This window comes from Myxocyprinus asiaticus, chromosome 22 (genome assembly GCF_019703515.2).
Source record: "Myxocyprinus asiaticus isolate MX2 ecotype Aquarium Trade chromosome 22, UBuf_Myxa_2, whole genome shotgun sequence".
In the NCBI taxonomy this organism is placed as follows: Eukaryota; Metazoa; Chordata; class Actinopteri; order Cypriniformes; family Catostomidae; genus Myxocyprinus; species Myxocyprinus asiaticus.
The window spans coordinates 26,927,221-26,940,402 of NC_059365.1; the positions used below are offsets into that span (position 1 = coordinate 26,927,221).

Consider the following 13,182-nt stretch of genomic DNA (forward strand, 5'->3'; position numbering starts at 1 on the left):
TAGTGTTGAGGAGTAACTAAGTTAAGGATAATGTCCAGTCAGCCGGTCATTATTGCAAAACAAATCCTGATAGGGTGATCCTTTTGTATAATTTTTGACCTGTTGACTGCATTATACTACAGAGCTACTTACCAAATTAATGAATGAATGGACATTAAATATTGATTATATATTGAAAGTTTAAATTATATTATTAGCTTGCTTGACTGCGCAAAGCTACTGTATGTAGGAAACATAAATTGCCAGAATGAGCGGTCAGTTACAGTAAAGTGTTTGTCAAGGACAACAGTCATAATTGATAAATATTTCACTGCTGAATATCATGACTGACCAATAAAAATCCAGTATTCCCAAGAGCTGTGTAGAAATAAAAAGTAGTGAAGCTACTAACCTCACTACATTTTTCAGTAGCATGACAGTCAGTGTAGGGTAAATTACTTCTGAAATGTAATCTGGTATTGATTACAAAATACACAGTGTAATCAGTAACAATATTTTAGATTATACTTTTTAGGAAATCTAAAATGATTACTTTTGGATTACTTATTGCATGTTGATAGATGAAAATCTAACACACACCCCTTTGGGGACCTCTTTTGAAGTCAAGACTGATAGGTAATGTAATTGGTAATAATGTAATCCATAAAAAGTAACTGTAATCTGATTTTGCACATTTAAAAATGTAATGTAATCTAATTACAAGTACTTGCTTTTTTGTAACATGAAACATAATCCAGATTACAGGTAGTCCATTACTACCCAACACTAATGACAGTAGCTCAAGTTTTTACAAAATAGTGTAGCTTTTCTAGTATCAAGTTAACTTTCCAACAAGTAGCAGTGTAGCATCACAAAACGTTACATTGCGAGTAGCTTGTAGGTTGGCACAGTTTCAAAGTAGTTTCCCCAATACTGATCACACTGAGAGTCCCTCCCTCCCCACTGTCACAGACAAATCCCATTCTGTTTCCAAATTCTCCGCTTCGAACAGAGCACATTGGTACTAAGGAGTGATTCTCATCAGCAGAGACATGAAGGTAAGACTCACGTCTCAGAGCTCTCCACCTCCAGCACTGATTGGACGGGCAGGTAGCCCCTCTGAGGGTGTTTACTGAAATACTGCTTAGAGCGAAACTTATTTTTCAATGTCTTAGCAAAGTCTCGCATCTTCTCGCCTGAGGTTGTCTGGAATGATTCAGACAGTACAGGGAGAGAGAGCAATAGAGATAGAGAAAGAGAGAGCAAGAAAGAAAAAGAGCCAGCGGAGAGAAAAACATGAAAGAACATGAACGAATGAGATACAAAACAACTCCTCCATAACAGTCCTCCGACACATGGTACATCACTCTTTCCTCAGAACATTCATCTTCCTCCCATCTCAATATACAGTATATTATCTCCAGAAAGCCAGTGCATAATAAAGACCCCCACCTATAAAACTCATACTGGAGCATGGGATATCCATTAAGCAAATGGCCTTGTGTTGTATTTCACCGCAGGATATCAATACAGTTTAATTCATATTTATTTTGTGTAATGCTTTGAACAACAGTGATTGAATTAGAAACCTTTGAGCAAGCACAATGCTGCCAGTTGGCAAAGAAAAATTCCCTGCAAGAAAGAAAGAACATGTACCGGGGTGTAATATTCCATGATGGGGTAGTGTAGTTTCTTGCCCTTGGTTGTCCGGCCAGTGAGAAAACATGTCTGGCAGATGTCCACATTGAACTGTTTCAGACTTCGATATCTGCAACAGTGATGAGGAAGAGAAACAGTTTACGTCCAAATGTATGTGCTAATTTCAGGGCTATGGATATATTAACAATTAATTGTGGCTTCCCTGCCAGAAAATAAATAAATAAAACATCTTAAAGAAATAGTTTACAAAGTTCTGAAGGTTCTGCCATAATATTCTCAACTTCATGTCGTTCCAAATCCACATACTTGCTTACAACTTGCTTTCTTTTGCGGAACACAAAAGAAGATATTTTAATGGATATCGCAGGCCATTTTATCAGTACCATGCAGTGGATTGTGCCTCACTTTCAAGCTTAAAAAGATCCAAAAGTATCATAAAAGTAGTCCATGCGACTCCTGCATCATATTCCAAGTCTGAAGGCATACAATAGGTGAGAAACAATCCACAATTTAAGCCATTTTGTAATAAAAGTCATGAAAAGGCGTCCCGCTATATTCATTAAAACATCTCTTTTTGTGTTCCACATTAGAAAGAAAGTCATACAGGTTTGAAATGACATTAGGGTGAGTAAATTATGACAACACTTATTTTGGGGTGAACTAACCCTTTAAAACCCCTATGAAATCAAAACTGGAATTTTGTGGCTTTTAGCCGATTTCTGTTAGCTTTGAGACCATCTAAACAAAATGTAATTGATTGACAAGCATTTCAGAATCAACTTTTTAATTTGCCTCAAAGCATTTTTCTATTCCATTCACAATATAGTCCATTCAGGTTAATGCATGATTTTTTTTCTTTTAAGGAAAGATACAAAGATTTTTTTCCACTAACCTGCAACGTTAAATAAATGTAATGGCATTAAAACTACTTAATCTCAAACATTAAGGTTTTATCTTTGGCAGCCTTAGTTAATTTGCAAACACTAAACACTATTAACAGTTCATGTAAACCACACACTCTGCAGTTCTTCAATACAGTCTTGTTGCCTCAAGACCTTTGATCAGAGAAAAACAGCTGACAGAACACCAGCTAAGAAACACAGATAAAGTTCTGTGTCGTCTTGCGCTGGAAAGTCTCAGCATTGCAGCAACTCACCTGAAACCCTTGATAGGGCACTGCTTACAGATGTAACAGCGTGCCTGATGCTTGGCTGTCTCGGCAACAGTGACCCGGTGCAGAACAGGAAGCCACACCACTGACTGAGGCTCTAGACTCATCCACTCTAGAAAGTGAGACACCTCGATGGCTGACTTACCAGGAGCCTAGAGGTAAAGCACAGAACAGAAGATACACATGATCAAGAATAATAATAAAAAAACAGAAATGTTTAACTTCAACAAGTGGGCCAAATGGAAATATATTTTGAGGCATGTGGGCCAAACCAGAATATTATACCAACAAAAAGCTACTAACTACAGATAACAGTTCTATGACATAGTATAATATTTGTTCACTATATAAAACATCAGTGTTTATAGGTTTGATTTATGTGTCACAAGAAACAATTTCACCTACTGTATCAAGAAATACAGGGTGATGAGAAAATCAGACTAAAGGCAAGTATGCTATTAGTCATAAAAAACAGACAGGTTTATAAAGCACTAGGACCCAAGGAACTCTTCACTGCTAGGTGTATAACTTTATTTTAGCCATGAAAACTCTCAGAAAGATTTAGCATGTAAATGTGGGTATGGCATATTGATAGGATATTGGTTTTGGCAGACTAAATCTGCTATGCTGCTGCTGAGCAAGTGCTGAGATTTTCTACTGCTTGAAAATACACAGACATACTGAGTTAAGCATGTGGACATGCTGCTGCACAATTACACCAAACGAGGACATTGCCTTACACTGAGCATGTACAATCCCCATGAAGCAGGTTTAGATATGTGAAGCTGGGGTGGAGGTGGGTTTTCGAAAAAAGCCAGTGAAACTGGCTTCCCTGCAAAACTGAGCAATTGAAATGTTAGACAAAGAGAGAGACTGAAGTTGGTTGGCTACCCGATTACACGTCAAAGAACCAATCAGCTTACACCATGCGAGCTGATTGGCATAACATGTCATAAAATTGAGTGCACCACTTGGCTAACAGATAACAAGTTTAAAGAACCAGTCAGCTTGAGTTTCATGGCTAACCTTTGGTCATATAGGTAACATTTCAGGTCATTTAGCTATTTTACATTTCTTGGGTTTGGAAAATGACAAGATGTCACTGTATAAAACGGAATGATTGACATTCTTCACAGGACGTAACATGCCTTATAGTCTTAGAGTAACTAAATTAAAAGAGCATAATTAAAAATGCTTTTTTGTTTGTTTGTTTTTGTTTTTTACAATAATGAAAGCAGTCTGGGAACAGTGTTGTGTCACCCGCATTTAATCTACAATTAACTGATAAGTCTGTAATGTAATTTACATGTTATTTTTATGTTGGCATTGTTAGCTGGCAGCCTTATGCTGTTGTGATTTAATATGTTTCAAATTCATGTTCCAGTAGAATATATTAATATTATGAGATAATGCAACTGGTGCCATTAATATGGAATTTATTTGGCTAATAATTCACAATTGTTGGGTTAAATGTTCAAAAAGCAGTAATATTATGGAAACCATTGTGCTAAACTCAAGGGAAAAGTTTTCCATTAATAAAAAGACATAAGGATTTGAAACAACATGATGGTGAGTAAATGACGACAGAATTTTCATTTTTGGGTAAACTATCCTTTAAGCACACACACACACACACACACACACACACACACACACACACACACACACACACACACACACATAAAAAAAAATAAAAAAAACATCAGGTAGGTACAAATCTTCCCAGCGCCCTTTTAGGAACATGTCCCTTAAAAGAACAAGTGTGATTTGGGGTTGCGTAGCCCCATAAAAGGATACAATCTTAGAGAGGTTGCCCCTTGTTACAGTGACATGTTGGGAATACAGATGACAGGAAATAACCCTAGTAAGATCTGAAAATGTGCTAAATTCTCATTAAATACGCACTGAAGATACATTAAAAGGGTGATTTCCCCGGGGCGCTCTCTGCAGCTTGGGCAAAGCTTTATAATTAACACGAAAATCTCTACCATGGCCCTTTGGAGTGTGCCCTCTCTTTAGAGAGTGTGTGTGTATTTCTTTAACAGTGTTTGTAGTCTGGGTCTGAGACCAAAGTCTTCAGTGTGGATTTGAATGGAACACACCACAAGTTTCACTGAAACTACAAAAGATATTCAAAAAAGTCTACATTATAGCCAAAGCCGAGAGCCTCCCCGAAGACTGGTCCATAACGTCAAACAAAGTTCACCAGTCTTTTTATGTACACATATGCTCAAGCATCATGCATGCACAGCCCAGCTGATCTGCATCATTCTATGTGTCTGATGTGATTAATGTAGTATTACATTACAGTGATAAATTGTGTAACTGGGAGGTACTAACTGGCACAACAGTGGCATTCCTTCCAGTAATAAAAAGCCAGACATGGAACGTGTGCCTGAAATCGCACACATGCCACTGAATGAAACAGGATTTAATTAAACTGCCACTGCCAAGAGTAAAGGTTTACGGCCATTCTACAACAAACCTGTGCCCTACACCAATTTTATAATAAGTGTGTCAGTAGAATGAAATGCCAGAAGGTTACATTGCAGAGAGCTGCGGTAGCGTTTTCAGAAGCTTCAGAAATGTTATGAAAGATGAGAAATTCATTATTCTCATTGAATATTGCACAATTACAGTGCACATTCTCATCGACAGTGATTTGAAGCAACAAAACGATCACAAGTTATTCATTTTCAATGAGATTTGCCAATTTTCAGCAACATAAGCGACCATTGGAGAGCTCAACTTTATGCTAATGAGCAGTGATGTGATGCTGCCATTACCAATGGAAGTGCAGACAGTGATTCGCCACTTGACAAAGTTGGATACAGCAGTTGAGTAGGAATGCCTACTAGCAATCAACAACATAAGAGACACTGTGACCTCAAGCGATTTAATCGCTGTGAATGGGGCTTAATGCCTTAAATTATATGTGAGAATGTGATGGCAAACCCTTATACTATGCGATCTCGATTTTATTCAGGATTGCATTTCATAACACTATGCAAGTACACTTTACCATCTCAGCGTTGCCACAAGGGGCACTATAGCTGGCATAACACTAAACTATCTTCCTCAAGGCTTCTTTATGTTCATGTTTCCTGTCATTGCAGAGCAACTGTTTGAAGATAATTTTGTTAGTTAGCAAGTTAGTTATGGCTGCAGTGTGTAATTTCTTTGGCATAACTGCCACCAAACAGAAAATAATAGACCAACAGTGCCCATCCAGTTTTTCCAGCTGTTTTCGTTCCGGAAGTATTTTTCCAATAAGTGTTTTTCCACATAAAAAATTTCTAAGCCATGAACCAAACCAAACAGCTCCAATGTTAATTACATCATTGGAAACTTTGATTTGAAGCAAAAACATATTTGAAAATCAGAAAGACAAAGGTACAAGACAAATACAAATATATATGTAGTAGGAGTGCAAGAAGACAGAGTGGTTGCATTATTCGCAGTGCGTCGCTGGTGGGCTCTTTTGCCGCAGTTTGCGGCGACTCTCTGATTGGTGGATTTTCCCCCTCAGAAGCATAATTTATTGTTAATAATTTAAGGTTTAAAATGTATCATTAATAATCCATTCCCCTATGGAAAAAATCAAATGGATACTTACTTACCAGACTGTTGTGCTCTATAGCAAAAATTAAAGATTTTGCAAACACTCCCTCCAATTACCATTGTTGATACAATGAGATTGTTTTGCCAAAATCTTACACGATTCCATTCTGTGGCTGCTGATTAGTCACATGGCATTTCCAGCTCAGGTGATAAGCCCAGTTCTGGCCAAACAAAACAAAAAAATGCCAAGAACTGAGTGCCTATGAGCAAAGAAATGCAGGTTGCATTCTTTTGGGGCTATGCAACTCATAGGGGCGGCACACAAAAGGGGGCGTTGAATCAACCCCAAAGGGGAGCACTCGGATGGCAAAACTTAAAGGGGCACCAAAGTTGCTATTGCATATACCCCTGTAAATGGGTAGCTGCATCCCTGATGCTAACATGTCTCTCCAGGTATAATAGATCTCCTTGAATGACACATAACTGTATGTTTAAAGGGGCCTCTATTACAAGAATGCATCTTAAGTACACCGTGAACAAGTGCTTGCATTGTATCGGGCAAGCATTTTCATACTTGCGTAGAGTATGTTTTGCTGAATAAGTCTTACCATCCGAAAGCAGCTGTGGACGCTGGGCTCCACGTTGCTCCCTCCGAATGCTGCCACCTCCCCCAGCTGCCGAGGGATCTGAATGGCCTCATGCAGCAGCAGACTGAGATGTTTCTGATCTGTTAGTCCACCTGGACCGCACACATGTCGGAAAAGGTCTGCAACACAAATGCAGAGGAACTGTGCTTGAATATTGCATGTGAAAGGTGGCATTCAGGAAAAGGAACAGTTTGTGTCAGTGTGCAGAAATCTAGAGGTGGGCAAACTGAGAGTGTGTGACTTAAATGCAATCTTCATGTCATGGACTTGTCATGGGGGTGTGTGAGGCTGGACCACTCGCACCTTGAGATGTGTTCCCTGCTGAAAAGACCAGCTTAACCAGCATGCAATTCCCATGCTGGTCTAGTTTTGTTATGCTGGTTAGTGATGGTTTGGTGCTGGTCTAGCTGGTGAACTAGCATAGCCATGCTTTTCACCAGCTAAACTTTGCTGGTGAAGCTTGTTGACCAACATGGTCTTACTGATGAAGCTGGTTAAGCTAGTTTAAAAGCCTAGTGGAGACACCAGCACACCAGCATTCCATGGTGGGGAACCAGCATCCAAAACACAACATAAGCTGGTGACCAGCAATGCTGGTCTTTTCAGCAGGGTTGCTTTGGAGTCTGAAACCAGCGCTTATTAGATCAAGCAAGTGTTTTCCAGTTTTGTGTGCAATATGAATCGGATGGTTAGTGAAAAGTCTTTGGGTGTTTGTGACTAGGGAAACTATGTCCAAAAGGCTAACATTATTCTTAACATAAACATTACAACCGCTAGAGCTAGAGTAGCTTAGTGTGTGTCATGAATCTAGCAATTACTGAACACAATGATCCTGACAGGAGTGAGAATTTTCTCTGCAGTGCTAGTAAAAATAGCAACAGAGGCACCATGTGCCCATCTATATTGGCTGGCACCCATTCACACCCACACGTGAACTAGCGTCATGCATTGCATAGTCAATAGGCCCCCTATCTGCACACCCTTAGTTACAGCAGATGAGCTCTTTACAATCAAAATCAAAGTTCCTTGTAGGGGGTTGGCAGTCCAAAACCTTACATTATGGTAGGAGTAATTTTATAGCAGAGTAAACAGTATAAAATATATTAAGATATAGTTGTTTCTGATAGAAATTGAACCCCGAAAATGCTATATATTACATAACAATGTAGCAATGATTTAAAAGAGATGAGGTCCCTTTCATTTTTAAAGCATTTATTTTCCCCTTTGGAACTTCATAGATGAAAGCCAAAAGATAAGATTATCCAAATTAATGATAAATCTGGCATCAGTACTAAAACAGCTGCTTCACATTATAAAAGACTGAAAGGTTAAAAACTAAGCATTAAAAACAACACTGTGCTATGTTTGAAGCAATGTTTGTGTTCAATTATGGTTGACAGATGGTGTGCTGACAGTAGGATTTCCACCTCTGGCTTTAATCTTTTTCTGTGCTGACCTCTGCAACCCACTGCACCTAACTCTTATTTACTGGGTCCAGCTTGTGACCACCCTGATAAATTGCACACTAAACCACTTTTTCACAACCTCACAACAGCAGATGAAATTTTAGGACATAACAGAAAATTGAGAAGAAAAGCTAATAAGACTATTCCTTGTTACGACTGTGCAGTGAAACTGGTTTTTGTTTCTACTTAGTGTTACTGAATCAAAGCTTTCAATAAAAAGAAAAGAAGTGAGAGTGGGGGACAGGGTTTGGCTTACATTGGGATAGTAAAACCTCAAATTATCTACACTGTGGGAAACTGCTTAAAAAAACATATTAAAAGTCCTAATGAAAATCTAAAATTGCAAAAAGGTTTGTGTGAGGCTTAGGTTTAGGGGATAGAAAATATCACTCTCAATCAATGGAAATTCACAACCATAATATAAAAACAAACATGTGAGTTTGTTGATGTGGGTTTAGTTAATGGGTATACTTTGGAGACAAAATATGACAAAACCTCTGTTTGTAAACATCCAGGGAATTATTCATACACAGAGTATATATATACATATATATATATATATATATATATATATATATATATATATATATATATATATATATATATATATATATATATATATATATATATATATACACTGATGAGCCAAAACATTATGACCACTCACAGGTGAAGCAAATAATGTTGATCATCTCCTAACAAGGCCACATGTCAATGTCTGGGTAGATTAGATGGTAAGTGAACAATCAGTTCTTGTAGTCAACGTGTTGAATGCAGGAGAAACGGGCAGGAGTAAAGACCTGAGAGACTTTGACAAGGGCCAAATTGTTATGGCGAGACAACTGGGTCAGAGCATCTCTGAAACGGCAAGGCTTGCGGGGTGCTCCCGGTCAGCAGTGGTGAGTACCTACTGACAGTGGTCCGAGGAGGTACAAACCACAAACCGGCGACAGGGTGCTGGGTGCCCAAGGCTCATCAATGCATTAGGGTAATGAAGGCTATCCCGTCTGGTCTGAACCGACAGAAGGTCTACTGTGGAACAAGTCACAGAAAATTTTAATGATGGTTACAGGAGGAATGTGTCACAACACAGAGTGCATCGCACTGCGTAGCAACAGACCGCTCGGTGTGCCCATGATGACCCCTGTCCACCGTCGAAAGTGCTTACAATGGGAATACAAGTGTCGGAATTGGACTTTGGAGCAGTGGAAGAAGGTCACCTGGTCCGATGAGTCCCGCTTTCTTTTACATCATGTGGACGGCCATGTATGTGTGCGCCGTTTACCTGGGGAAGTGATGGCACCAGGATGCACTGTGGGAAGACGACAAGCCGGTGGAGGGAGTGTGATGCTCTGGGCAATGTTCTGCTGGGAAACTCTGAGTCTGGCCATTCATGTGTACGTCAATTTGACACGTGCCACCTACCTAAAGATTGTTGCAGACCAGGTACACCCCTTCATGGTAATGGTGTAACCTGATGGCAGTGGCCTCTTTACACAGGATTATGCACCTTACCACACTGCACACATTGTTCGGGAATGGTATGAGGAACATGATGAAGTGTTCAAGGTGTTGCTCTGGCCTCCAAATTCCCCGGATCTCAATCCGATTGAGCATCTGTGGGATGTGCTGAAATAAAAAGTCAGATACACGGCGGCTCCACCTCGCAACTTACAGGACTTCAAGGATCTGCTGCTAATGTCTTGGTGCCAGATACCACAGGACACCTTCAGGGGTCTTGTAAAGTACATGCCTTGGTGGGTCGGCGCTGTTTTGTCGGCACGCGGAGGACCAACAGCATATTAGGTGGTCAAAATGTTTTGGGTCATCAGTGTACATATAAATTAAAAAATGCAAAACAAATTTTTTTAGGGATAGGATTCGGGTTAGCTTGTAGAAACTATAGCTTTACTCACATTTATACTTTTCCTGGATGTCTGCGTTGCATAGAATCACCAGGCCCGTCTTGAAGGAGAGCACACGTATCTTACCGTTACGACCACTACAGAGAGGAAACACACCTCTCAGTGTCAGAGGAAACTCACATTTAAAAACTCACAGAGATTCACCAACACATGTATTATTACATTCATCCTGTTAATCAGCAGTACCCAATCTACATCAGGAAGAGCAAGACTATGGCCAGGAGAATCCTCAAGAATCCCAGGTACAAGTGCCTCTTTTAATTTCAAAAGTCATTAAAAAGCTACCACAGCAATGGTTAATATAAGTTCAGGATGAGCTACTAAAGTACCTCCATGCAATCTGAATCCTTAATGAGGAGAGTGCAAGGGACTTGCACACTGCTTGCATACAGTAATGCAGCAATTCCGCTACCATAACAATAACCCATCTATCTAACTATCTGTCTATCTATCTATCTATCTATCTGTTTGTCTGTCTGTCTAAATTTTCTTTTCCATTGTCTTATGCTTACATGAAAAAGATATTTCACTACATTGCACCAGATACATACAGTATGTAAAAAAAAAAAAGTACAAAAAATAAATTAAAAAAACCTTGAACTTGGCTGGGAAAGTTTGACATGTCTACAAAAGGTCAGGAAGCATTGGAGCTCCACTGAGATCTGACCAGAAAATCTAAATAGATTACTACACACCTGTAGCGATCCAAAAATATTGCTGAATCCTGATCAAACAATGCCAAACTGCATTTTGCTTCACATAACGATACATTTTCTAGCTTATTTGGCTTTGTTGTTTGACTGAGAGCTTGTCATGAACATTCTCAGGCATGCTGCTTATTCTTATTCACATCCAGTGTTTGTAACAAAACAAAAAAACAATTGCTACCAATTATTCGCAGAGTGAGAGCCACTGATTTCCAGTCATTAGCAGCAGGTAGTTAAGAGCCTGCTAGACATTTGAGACACATTTCTGACTGATAATAATAAACAAAGAAACAAATAAATCCATCTGTTTTTTTTAACCTTTGTCAGGAATTGTGTTTGACATCCTCAATCAAGAGCTTGGCACAGAAGGCGATATTTGTAGTCTAGCAGTGGGGCTTTTAACTCCTCTTGTGATCTGATTGGCTGCCTGCCAGTGTGATTTCCCAGTGCCTTAGTCATGATCTAATTTAATTTACTGTGGAACCCTTAAAACTGAGCTTTTGTGAGGTATTTTAATCTTAGACTCTAAAATGACAGCATGTGTCACCCTTCCTTACTGAAACAAACAGCTTAAATCAGCCTAACACAGTGTGCTGGTCTTCAGCTGGATTAGCTGGTCAGTCAGCAGGTCTCCCAGCCTGACAAGTGCCCAAAATCCTTTGAAACCAGCAAACCAGCTTGGATTGGTTTAAGTTTTTTTTTTTTTTTTTTTGCTGGGGTTAACAAATGTGGCAGGATATTGACAATAGGATGTTGGGGTCACAGCTCCCAGGAGAAAGGGGCTGTGGTTGACGTTATGGTCAGTACCTGTCGTAAACGTCGAGTAGCCAGTTGAGACACATGTCGACGCAGAGGGGTATGTTGATTAGGATGGACCTCTCCTCCTCTAGTCTCTCATACAGAGAGGTGAGAGCGTGGATGACCTCCACTACATCCATCACACGTTCGGCGTGCTGCAGTTCCTGTTCTCGAAAGACATCCACCACGCTGCTCAACTTTAGCAGGTCCACTGGACACACAGACACAAAATGTACAGGTTGTCATGGATAGTTGTTTCTTTTTCTTATTGTTGTTGTTGGCTTAATACACAGATCTAATATTTTGACAAATCAAGATTTTTCCTGCTCGTTAACTTTCACTAAAGACCTAACAAACTCTATTTACATTATACCTCATCAAAACAGGCATTTTCACAAAAAATTGCAATTGACCGTTCACTCGCATAGCCACATTACCGCAAGTGCTCCTCACAGAGAATACACATACACAAGTGAGTGTTCATCAGCCACCTGTTAGTCAGACAGCACACCGAACTGAGTTGATACTCTGTACTACCAGTAGTGTAGAATGACTGGTGTCATTATGCTGGCTTCTACTGTTAAGGTCTGTTCACACCAAGAACATTAACTATAACCATATAGTTTTAAAAATCATTCAAACTTTAAGAGAATAGTGAAGTCCACACCACAACTATAACGATATTGACACTGGGAAACAATATCATTGGGATCACCTTCAGAGTGATTTTTTTCCAGCTGATGAATGAGAAAAACATTGACAGCCAATCAACTTTAAAGGGCTCAAGCCGCAATGTGCACTCATCAGTATCCATAGCCACATATTACACACATGAACAAAATGGAAAATCCTGCTCAAGAACCGTCAATATTTCCTCTGCATTCTTCTACAGAATTAATGGAGATGAGATAATGAAAAGCTAATGCAAGCTGATAGCATAAAATTACCTCAGGTATCCAGCATTAAAATAGTTATCGTTATAGTTATTGGTGTGAATGGGCCTTTACTGTACAGACTTGTTTTTTCCAGATCCCTAAACCAAGACCAAAATTATCAATTGTAACTCCTCAAAGAGCTTTTAAGCTACATCCACTAAACTTGGTACAGACCTTCAGGTTGTTCAGACTGGTTGCTACGTCTTTTCTAACTGATCAGATTTATGGTTTTCCCCAGGCGGATTTTTGTAAATCCCAAAAAAATCACAAAGATTTACACTGACAGAATGTTCAAACAGGCCAAGACTCTGTCAGAGAATGTTTGTGATTTCAA

The 13,182-nt window shown here is 39.4% G+C and overlaps 1 pseudogene; it reads right to left on the minus strand.

Annotated features, from left to right (window-relative positions):
* Positions 1-13,182, minus strand: part of LOC127412666 (dystrophin-related protein 2-like) — a 222,590-nt pseudogene that overhangs the window by 35,154 nt on the left and 174,254 nt on the right.